Here is a 12,372-nt window from a genome sequence, read left to right as displayed (position 1 = left end):
AAATTGGCTTCCAGAAGCTATATCAGATCTTTTCAAGCTCTATGTGTTTGTATTATTGACACATATGTGCTAAATCCTGGCAGTTTATAGCAATGGGGGGTTGCATGGGAAATCAGGTGACCAGATGTATGTGATATCCTTCTGTAATCCATCACTAAAATAATGTTTAATACTAGGTGAGACTGAAGTCTCAAAACAGTCTTTTTTGAAACGTGATAAGGAAGGACCCCTCACCCACTTCATCTTGACTTGCTCTAGTAGGTAATCAGGGAATAATAATTCTTTAGATCAGTACGGAAAATATACTGAGATTAGTTAAGTATTGTTTTTCTGTAACTGTCTTAACCTGTCCGCCTGTGTTATTTTTAATATTTTCTGTGATTGAAACTCTGGTGTTTATTGTAAATAGATATTTAGTATTTTCATGTTCTTTTATTATTTATTATTACATATATTTAAATTTGCAATGTAGCTGGTCCTCTAGAGAATATTTTAACCTTTGAGAGTGCTTTATTCAGTGGCACTGCAGCCTCTCCTGAAACCTTGCTGTTTGGTCAACATTACCATTTGTATTAATATTAATTTCACCCATTATAACTGGGTAACCTTGCAAGAGCTTTAAAATAGCTGGCTTTGGAGCATCTGGTGGTGGTGTAACTACCTTATAGTCTGGGCAGAAGGGGGCATAGCTAGTAAATCTCTGGTAGCCTTTCTCAGGTGTGTGTGTGTGTGTGTGTGTGTGTGTGTGTGTGTGTGTGTGTGTGTGTGTGTGTGTGTGTGTCAGCTGCTTGGAGTAGGGGCGTGAAGCACTGGCTTCACATGGAGAGTGGTGGAGAACTTGTCTTGGACACTCAGCTGAGCTCTCAACTCTATAGCTGTGCCAATGGGGTGTCTTATTGGGGACCTGGAGGGAGACAGATAGAGAAACCCAGACCCTGGACTCAATGTGTTCCCTGTATTCTCTTAAGGGAAATTGTGCTTGATGCAGAGAGCTGCATCTGGAAATACTGGGTGTATCCATTTTTGTTCCAAGTGAATGTCCCTCTCCAGTGTCAATGGTGAGGATGTAGGTTCCTTGATTACTATCCCAGAGTGGGGAAATCACATCATCATTAATGTTGAAACACACATTGATATTGCTTTAGACTAATCTATTCTGTCTGACATTGACAGCAACATATGACCCAGCTGGAACCTCCCTCTCTGACCATTTACATGAGCAAAGTGAAAGAGGATGAGGAGAACCATTGGTCACAAGAGGGAAAAATGGTCCTGCTCTAACCAATGAACTAGCCCTCCAAAAAATTCCATATATCACTGAAAACAGTCAGAGTTAGACTAATTTGATTTCCTAGTTAAAAAATGAATACAAATAAATAAAAAACAACTGATAGAGGAACAGCTGATTTTGGTCACTACAGCTACACAGAGATCTGTACTTAACCCATACTGTGAGGAAGAATATAAACAGTTATGATCAGGTCTCTGAACATAACTAACTTGTTATGTCGTGTATACCAAGAAATTCACCTGAAGAATAAAGTTTGAGAGGTGAACTGTGGCATCCATGTCAAGAACCCATAGTAATGGTTATGATCTGGATGACCTGTTCATAAACTGATCATAATACTTTGTATTGCATAGAGTTTTATCTGCTCCATGTACTAACAGTTACAATAACTTTATTCTGAAACTATGACCAACAGATATCACAGCACCATTGGCCTTTGAAAAATTATAGCTCAGGGTCAGAAAGAGGGATACATGTATGCATGTTATATATGCATCTGTCTATGCAGACGGAATACATCATTAGGCATGAGCATAAAACTCTGTTAGACATATTCTGAAAGCACATATTAACTAAATCTTATTTTAAAATGAATATGTAAAGCCACGCCTAACACTGATAGTTACATTAAAAATAATGGCAGTATATATATATATATATATATATATATATATATATATATATATATAAATATATATATATATATATATATATATTTATAACTTAAAGGGCAAACTGCATCTGACAACCACTGCCAAGTCACCTGTGCAATAAAGCTACACCTCTGTGGAATTTATTATTCTCCAGAATACAGTTGATAAGACAATGAAATCTATCTTTCATAACAATATATTAGGCAATATAGGTATATATATTAGCATGTCGGTACATATAACTGGCATATTTTATTGCCCTGTAAGTACTGCAGTCATTACTTCATGACTAATTGTGAGACAGAAACAATCTGATGTCACTCACAGGTCACATAAATCAGCTTTTGACGAAGAAACCTAAGTCAGGGTAAAAACTAATAGACACCTCACTCCATAGGATATAAAGGCTGATAATGTGATCTGAAATGTAAAAAAAAAAACTTTTCTTGCACTGATATAATTAAAGACAAATAGATCAAGGTTTGAGCAGTAAAACAGAATCAGTTAGTAACCATATGAATGTCTACTAAACTGATGTATACAAGTCTGCAGATGTTATTTCTGGAGGACATCACTGTCTTTGTCACATCAGAAGACTTTACCACAGAAGATATGATGTACCCTCACTGAGGTGTATCTTCAAACTTAAGGTTTTCCTAGAAGAACTGTGTACCACATGATATGCAAGTCAAAGTAGCTGCCTCATTCTCATTAAAGCTATATATCCCATATCTAGCATCCTTATCTTTAATACACACACACACATCTATATCTAAGAAGCAGTATACATTATACTATACTGAATATATAAAAACAGTCTCAACACTGTTCTAAGCATAGCTTGGGGTTTTTGCATTAAAAAAGCTTCTGTTTATATTTAAAGACATTTTGAAACTTTGAGTCCTCAGAACCATTCTTAGATCACAAACATTGCACATATCACTCTGGTTTATTGATCTGAATTATGCATCTGGAGCATTTGACAGGACACACTAAATGTGTGAGTTTTCTCTTAGGACAGTTCTTGCTGTTCTACAGCTTTACTTGGAAACATGCCTTAAGGTTTCTCTCCCTGCAGCTCTTGACTATTGCAGCTCTCACAGTCTCAAAAGAATGGCTTGTGACATTTCTAGTTATCCCTCTTCTTGGAAGTTTGACTTAGATGTCTTGGCTCCCTATTGAAATTTCGGTACTTGAAATGCCAAGTGCTGACATGCTGAGAAAAGGACCAAAAACACAGGAGAAGAGCAAATCTTAATATTGCTCTGCTCCTTAAAACTTTTTTTCCAGTGCCGTCCACACTTCCCCAAACTTATATATATCAACTCTGAAACTGACAAACAAGATGAAAAACAGAAAGATGTCAAACAGCCACTCGCAAGGTACTGCTTTAACGTATAAAAAGTTTATTACAACTAAACATGTTTTAGTCACTCTGCTAGAGTAACTTCTTCAGAAATAAACCAACTACAATGTTGCAGTTTGTTTAAAACAGGCCGCCCTAAAGCACGTGTGATAGCGCTGGCCAACCAGTGTTCAACATTTGGTGAAAAATAAATTTAAAGCAACAACATAGGATTTAATATCTGGTTTAAATATTGAAACTTTCAATTAGTTAAGCATATGTACTAAAAAATGAAAACACAGTATCAAACAAAATCAGTACATTATAAAAAAAACTTTTAAAAAAGCACCATTTTAAAAACCACAAATAACCGTAAATTAACCACAGGCCATTCATCTCTGAAATTGCCATACCTCAGAGAAAAGGGAATATTCTGAGAAATGGTATATTAGACTTAGTATATGGATCATTTTGCCATTTAGTCTTCATATTTTGGGACTCACTCTAGTGGGTCCCAACATTCCAGATGGTTACTGTTTATCATGTACAAATGTCTCCAACTTCTTCTGCACAGATTTTCTTCTTCCCCACAAAACAATGCAATATCTTAGTTCATCTGCTTTACCAACAACTTCAACTGCAGGCTGCAGACTTTCCTATGGTTTTTGTATATTTGCTATAACCACCCTGTAAATCTAGTGCTTTTCTGCCATTGTAGCATTTCAGTCTCTGATGATTTATTTCCTACATTTTCTTTACATTATGTTGATTTTCAGGCAGAAGTTATGTAGTCAAAATGGAAAATTTGCCTTACAACATTTTGCGCATTAAGTTGAGCTGCTTGGAGACCAAATCCCAAAAATGGAGTATTCCTACATTCCAAAGTATAGTGAGATGACACAATCCTAACAGATTTTAGTATAGGATTTTCTCATGCATTTTTTCTTCAGTATTTGTTTAGTTCTGGCCACTTGAATAGTGGACTTAAATAATATACACTAGACATAATATGTCCAAATTTCTAATGATGTGCAAATCTTTGCAATTCCTGACTTTTTTAGCCTAAGCCATTGACAGCTGTGCCAATATCAGATATCAGCAATCTTGAGAATATGGACCTTAATACATTAACTAAACTTGTACTTGTTGTATATGTGAGTCTTATTATTTTGCAGAACTTGAGAAAGTAATCTAGGAAGACTGAAATGGAATAATTCTGTATCCACTTTACTCCATGGATGCTGCTGTACTGGCTACACAATCATCTCTTTCTATGGATTGGTGTTATGCCATGATTTGCAGATGACATAACTCTTCATTACTTGTTTTATTTGAGTCATACCTCATGCTCTTTCATTGTACTTTATAATTAGCAGATGTTACTCATGCATCTACTCAAGTATTTGTTTTCTCAGCTGATTCTGCTCTCTTTGACTACCAGTCCCTGAACACAGTTTATTTCTTTCCTAAAAGAAACTTAAGATTGAATTTCATACCTTACTGGTGTTTTTTTTTTTGTTCAGGCCATTGTTTTATTGTGATATCTTTCAGTAATTGAATTTCTAAATCAGTTTTAACTACATCAATGAATTGTTTTCCTTCTGTTATTGGAAACTATAGAATTACCAAAAAATCCCTACCTCTTGTTCAAAAATTTGTCATGCATTTCGGTAAATATATCCAAGTCATCATATATATGATATCTACTTCCTTGCCTTGTTTGCATTTCACTGTCAGATCACACATCTGTAGATTAAGAAACATCCTCTGCAGTCTTTGAGTTGTCTGGTTATATATTTTTGCAAAGGGCTGTGACCTCTCTCTCTACCTGTGCTTCTTTATCATAGACATTCATGGGATTTCTCACATCCATACACAATTGTTAGCAATTTGTGTTCTATATAAGCATACCTCTGGTGTATCTATTCATGGTTGACACAGAGACGTATAGTCTTTTCTCTATTAAGATTATATCTTTTGTACCATTCTGAGTGACATCTAGTTGTAACATAACTATCTTATTTACATCATAGCATTTTAATACCAGTGTAGCTGTAACTAGTTTCTTGACAGTGCAAAGCTCTTGTTCCTGTACACAACACCATGCCCATATTTTGCCCTAACATTTTCATACAGTTATTTTCATCTCAGACATATAAAGTACAAACTTTGCAAAATGCTACATATTTCCTGGAAACTTCTGTGTTAAGCATGCACACAATTGTTCTTTCCTTTTTGGCATCAAACTTCAAGGTCTTCAGTGACAACAGAGTATGACCCATTTATTTCAGACTTGTGGCCCTAATTTTACATTTGTTTTTATTTAACTACAATATACTGACTTTCTCTACTCAGCCACTTTAGTCTTTTGCCTTGCCATATGTGCATCTGACCCCATTGTCATAGACTATCAGTTATATTTTTCATACCTTCCAATTAACTGTGCAATAGTTCTTTATTACATGTATGTGGCTGATGAAACAGAAAACAGAATTCCAGATGATCTTTACTTTCCTAATGGCATGTTTAATGTCCACAGTTGCAGCTTGTTTAATCTAGCTTTATCTGCCAGGATCCCTGGCTTGCCTCTGCTTAAAAATTTTTTTTTATTAAATTTTAACAAAATAAAACAAGATATATACAAAATATAACAAATAACAAAACTTAACAATCAAAACTATATACAAAGTCCGTAACAAATGTTATACTTTACAAAACCATTAATACTTTCTAATAAATCATTACATTTTTGCCACAATAAATATTTATGTGTAACATTTGACATTCTCTTATAGACAGTTTGAATTCCTTATTGCATGTGTTCTTTGCTAAGCAAACAATTTCAGTGAAAGAGAGTATATTTTTATTTTTCCAATTTATTGTAATAATTTTTCTAGAAATTGCCAAAATGGTCCAAAGAAGAGGCACTTGTATTTTAGGAATGGAATCTGGAATTGGAGCATTGAATAAAATCAAATAATTCATAACACTGCAATTGTCCGACCATAATGCTTTAGCAAAAATTTTAAATTCTAACCAGAATTTTACAACCATTTCACATTCAATAACCATGTGTAGCCAATTTGCATCCAGAATTTTACATCTCCAACATTTAATTATCTCTATATTATTACTGCAACCTTATGGGGAGTTAAAAAGCTTCTATGTAGACATTTCCAAGTAACATTTCTCAAATATATTGAAGAAATAGTTCTTCCTATTGATTTTAAAGAGTTTTTTTATTCATAACTGAAAAGGCTTCTGCATTTTTATAGAGTAGTTCCAATATGATGAATCAGACACTGTAAGCTCAGTTCTTAGAATCTTATAAATTTTTGATAAATAAGATTTATTCTTAATCATGTCACTATTGATATAAAAGAAAAAGTCTAAGATTTTTGGTATAGGGGTTGCATTTAGGTTTAAATCTATTTTTATTTTTTTATTAATAAATACCTTAAAAGTCTGAATACACAACCATTTTTATTTATATTATATTTGGCCAAAAGATATTCAGATGAATGTACTGTAGAGCCATCCAAAAACTGATACCAAAATTTTAATTAATTTTCTTTCAAATCTAGTAAATTACTTAAATTAAATGATTCTAAAAAACTACTGGTAGAACCTATAGGAAAAATTAAAATTAATAATTCTTTAACTAAATGATTACATTCCATGATACTCTTGAAAGAAGTTATAATATAATTAGCAAAAGGGTAGAGATGGAACTTTTTCTAGAATTCATACAGAAATCTTTTAAAAACCTAATATATTCCATTTAAACCATATTGTAAATTTGTATTTATTTTAAAATTTAAGATATTAAAATTCTTTATGTAATAATTTCAAGTTTGAAACATAGGAAAGGTTTAACCAATAATAATGGACTTTGCATATATTTGAATATTTGGAAAACTTATTTCGCCATGTTCCCAACTTCTAACATGTCTATCAAAAGCAATTCTTGTTTTTGAGGATGCCACAAAAACTTAAGCAAGATAGAATTTAAATAGTAAGGGTCTCTTTAGATGAGCGTAAAATCAACATCTGCATAAAAAATAAAATTTTAGGTAGGATTATCATCTTAATCAAAGTAAGTCTATCTTCCATAGAACAAAAAATATTCTAATTATTAAGTTTTAATAATGTGTCTATTAAATGTGTATAATTTACCGAAACAGTATTCTTCCAATTAGAAGTTATAATAATTCCTAAATACTTAAATTGCAAATTCTCCCAGTTAAAATCCTTATATTTTTTAAGAAATAATTTACCATCTTATTAACAAGCAATGTTTCTGTTTTATTATGATTAAAACTTAAACATGAAATCTTCTCAAAAAAACTTTATTGAGTAAATAATATCTTCTAATGAAGACTGAATATTGCCACAAGTCAATAAGATGCCCTCAAATAATTGAATTTTAGAAATATAATTATCACCTATGGAAATTTTTCCATTAGTTCGAATAAAATTAGCAAAAGGTTCTATTTACAAAGTAAACAACACATGAGATAAAGGGCAATCTTGCTTGGTGCCCTTTAATATATTAAATGAGTTGGATAAAAAAGATTATATTTTTACAAAGGATACTGAGTTTTTATACAATTTTGTTATTAACTCTGTAAAAAGAGAGGAGAAATTAACTTCTTTGAGCACTTTAAATAAATAAGGCCCATTAATAGAATCAGAAGCTTTATCTAAATCTAAGCTAATAATTAAACGTTCTTTCTTATTTTTATTGACAACATCAATTAAAGAAAGTACTTTTATAATGTTATCCTGCACTCTTCTATGTAGGATAAAACCAGTTTGATTATCTTCAATTAAGGCTGGCATTATATGGTTTAATCTTTTCATTAAAACAGACATAAACATTTTGTAATCAATATTTAAAAGAGAGATATGGCTATAAGAAGAATATAATCTTGTGTCTTTATCTTGTTTCAAAATAGGTGAAATCAATGAAAATTTTCAAGAGGTGAGAATGTGTGATGACTTTCTGATTTCCTTGAAAGCACTTAATAAAATTTTTAGCATGTTATCTGGAATCATCTTATAAAACTCAGGTATTTTGCCATCCAGCCCTGGATCCTTGTTGGTTTTTGGGTTTTTAATTTGTTTTTTTTTAATTTTCTGAAAGAAAATGACTTATCTAACCTTGCATTTTGCTTTTCAATTAATTTAAACTTTATGTTTTCTTTTAGAAAATCATCAGTCAAATCACTGTTGTCTAAATTTGTATTATTGCTATTAAATAATTCATAGCATTTTCTAAAGCTTTCTAATATTTCTTTTAGATCCATTGCTTTTTTAGTTTTATTATTAATTTTATATTTTATATCTTTAATATTATTTGAATTACTTAATCATTTTGATCTTATGACTAAACTATGCATATTTTTAGGTTAATAAAATATGATTGTAGCTTACGTTTTTTTCCATATTTATTGAAATTTTCTGATGAAGTATTTCTAAATATTCCTGATATAAATCTTTCAATTCAGGAACTGCAATCTTATCATTAGGTTTAAAAGTTGATTTCAATTTATCAGTATTAAATTGTAAAGCATTTAACTCTTTATCCCACTCCTTTGTTTTATAAAGATACCAAGTCTTAACTCTACCAAATAAATATGCTTTTAAGGTCTCCACCAAGATAGAATCTGTGACTTAACCATTATTATTAGTCTCCATAAAAAATGTAATTAATTTAAAAAAACATTCTTTAACTCATTTGATTTTGGTAATATATGCATGAATTCGCTGACAAAAAAATCATTAGGTTTCAAAAAGATATTAAAGGTGATGGCATTATGATTAGACAAGGGACAAGAAATTATTAGAACTTCATTAATTTTAGAGTATAGACCACCAGAAGTAAAATCTTTGTCTATGTTTGTTTCTGTACCGAATCTGAATGAGTAATGAGTATAATTAAGGGATTTAGACAGCTGTAAATCATAAATATCTCTTAAATTCATTGAATTAGTAAAGTGAAGTGTTAAAGTGCAGTTTAAAAAGTACATAAATAACATTAATTACCTTTCAGTCTTGAGTCAAGAATAACTCTTCTTCTGCTTCTTCTTTTGGCTTTTCCTGGTTAGGGGTCACCAAAGCGGAACTCCGGTCCACTAATGATTGGCAGTAGATTTTTACTGTGGCGAGGTGCCAGCTTGATGCCCAACCTTCAACAAAGGCACGCCCATTCACGCATGTCTTTCAAATGCCACTCGGCTGGGGGGAGGACATGCAGACTACACACAGAAGGCACTCCAGCCGAGAATCAAATAGGAGAATCTCTTGCTGTGAGGTGACAACACTACCACTGCACCACCTCTTCAGGATGTGCAAAACATTTTCTTTTTATTTAAATCCACATACGCCAGTGCTGGGAGACTATCTACGCAATTTAAAGTCGGACTCTCCAAGCAGCAAAAATACACAGTTCTTATTTACTTTTCTTATCAGTATCATGCATGCAGAATACTGACGTGGTCAAATAGGATTTCTGCAGACCCTCATGTTGCTGCACATGAACACTCAACAATAATGTTTTTATTAGAAAAACAGAAGCCATCTAACTTGTTAATCAGTCTTGTTTCCTGACCTTGTACATTTTAGTACCAGTACATTCTAACTCCCCAACATTCCTTGTAACTACCCATCCCAGCCTGGGAAGGTCAGAGCTTATATACAGTGTGTTCTTTCTTGATTTCACAAACCAGTCTTTATAACATTCTAAACCCCTTCAGCACTACTTTCTTTTTGCATTCAGCCATCTGTTAATATACTTGCCGCTTGATATTAGAATGCAGTTGTGAAACAGAACTACAATAAGTATTTGTGGTTTGCATAACTATGCATCTATACTACATATTTTTAACATGAACACATATAAAATAATTCATTAAACATATTTGTGAAGAAATTGTAAGTTAATATGCATTTTGTGTAGAATAATCATGAGAGATGCATTTTTCTCTAACAGACTCCCTCCTCTGACACTACTAGTGTCATAAAATACACAATTATATTTTGATTTTCCTAAATTTGATAAATATGCTTCATCTGTAATGATTGAGTTTTCATTCATCAGGTATAAGTGGCATTTCACGTGCAGGTGCAATCCAAGACTTTGTGATTACAGTCTTTAGAAGAGAAAATATTAAAACAATTAAAAGAATAATACCAGGTTTTTATACCTTGTAATATACCCGTTTCCAGGTTACCAAATACACTGCCCAACCATCCGAAACACGTACAATTTTAGAACTACTGTCCAAATATTTGGCCCTCTGCTCCATGCCTTTGGCAAACTTTTCCTGTTTATTGTGGTAGTCAGTAATACAAGAACAACAATGATTTTTATGAGGGCACATGACCCCCCTTTTCTAGCAGGGATTATATCGAGTGCCAATTGGTTCCGTAACACTACAGTTCATATTGCAGTCATTTTTTCATTTGTCATTGTGATGTGATATGAAGTATGGTTAGCTACCTCCTGAAGAATTTGAGCAAGCATGGTGATTTAAAGCATTGTCCTTTCACTCCATACCCAGGAGTTAACTGAAAATACTTGCTCTACCCAGTGGATTGCCTACTTATTTCTCAGTCTCCCTGCTGGAGGTTTTTTTTAAATGTTGAAAAGCAGGAGTAATACAACTCACAAAACAATACCCTGACCAGTTTGTGGGTAATCAGGGGTAGGCATGATCACTACAAATGTAGCAATGATCCTCTATCTTGCCCATGCCATGCCTCCAGTCATAGTATCTTGACTGTAAAGAGTTCAACACACTTTCATGTCTAGTGTCATTGTATTTGCTGATTCCCACTGGCACATTCCCATTTCTGGCATAACATGTGTACCCACGATTTGTGGTGGCAAGCTGAAGTGAAACAACCTTTAAAAATTAGTCAGATTACACCAGATTAGATCAGTGTCACTAAGTTCTTTCTCAAATGTTACCTGTGATGCAGGAATTGGAATCATGGGAATCCCTGCCTTAGAATGTTGAGGTATATGTGAACATACACAACAGTTTGTCATTGCGTACTCTCAAAGAACAGGAAACTGATTTTCTCTTGACCAGGTTATTAAAGGAAACAGCAGCAAAAACAAAGCAAAAGTACCTGTTGTCATCTGATTCATCATGAGGTACTATTTTAGATGAATTTTCTCGTTATATGTTTCACTGGGCAGATGATTCGTCCTTCACATTTTGATCTTCTTTCACCAGCAATGATGATTCGTCTGGAGCACACTGCAGGTCTTCTTACAGTGGGATGAGTGAATTCGGGTTGGTTGTCTTGCACAGTGGACTGCAGTCAGGGTGCTGAGGATTACAAAGTAAAGGGCCTTTTCACCTCTGGTTTAAACTGTTCATTCTTTGGACGTTTTTACATAAACCCAGTCACCCAGCTGCAGTTGATAGGGGATATGATAAATTTTTCTTAGGATAGGGGATATGATAAATTTTTATTAGGATAGGGGATATGATACATTTTTCTTAGGATAGGGGATATGATAAATTTTTCTTACGATAGGGGATATGATAAATTTTTTTTAGGATAGGGGATATGATAAATTTTTCTTAGGATAGGGGATATGATAAATTTTTCTTAGGATAGGGGATATGATAAATTTTTCTTACGATAGGGGATATGATAAATTTTTCTTAGAAAATACCATCAGAGAAGTTTTAGGTAAAAGACACACTCTATATTCGGCACTTTTGAATTTCAACACTTCATTTGATTACAGTACTAACAATTTAAATTTGGTCAATTCAAAAATTACAACTAGAGGAACACCTGTTTGTACCTTGGACATGACCAGCGACAGTCTTAGGATAAGACGCCTAATTGAAAGCAATTGGCGCATTATCCAAGGTAATCCTGACGTGAGTAAAGTTTTAGGTGAGAAACCTCTTTTCACCTTTAGAAATAATTTTAACATCAAAAAATCCTTAGAATACAAGGAAAATACCCCCACGACCAACACTGGTAACATCAAAAATAAGAAAGGCATGTTTCAATGTCTTAATTGTAACATGTGTAGATATATTTCAACAGGG

This window comes from Protopterus annectens, chromosome 6.part0 (assembly GCF_019279795.1).
Source record: "Protopterus annectens isolate FY-2018-M chromosome 6.part0, PAN1.0, whole genome shotgun sequence".
Lineage (NCBI taxonomy): Eukaryota > Metazoa > Chordata > Ceratodontiformes > Protopteridae > Protopterus > Protopterus annectens.
Note: the sequence above shows the minus strand (reverse complement) of the source record.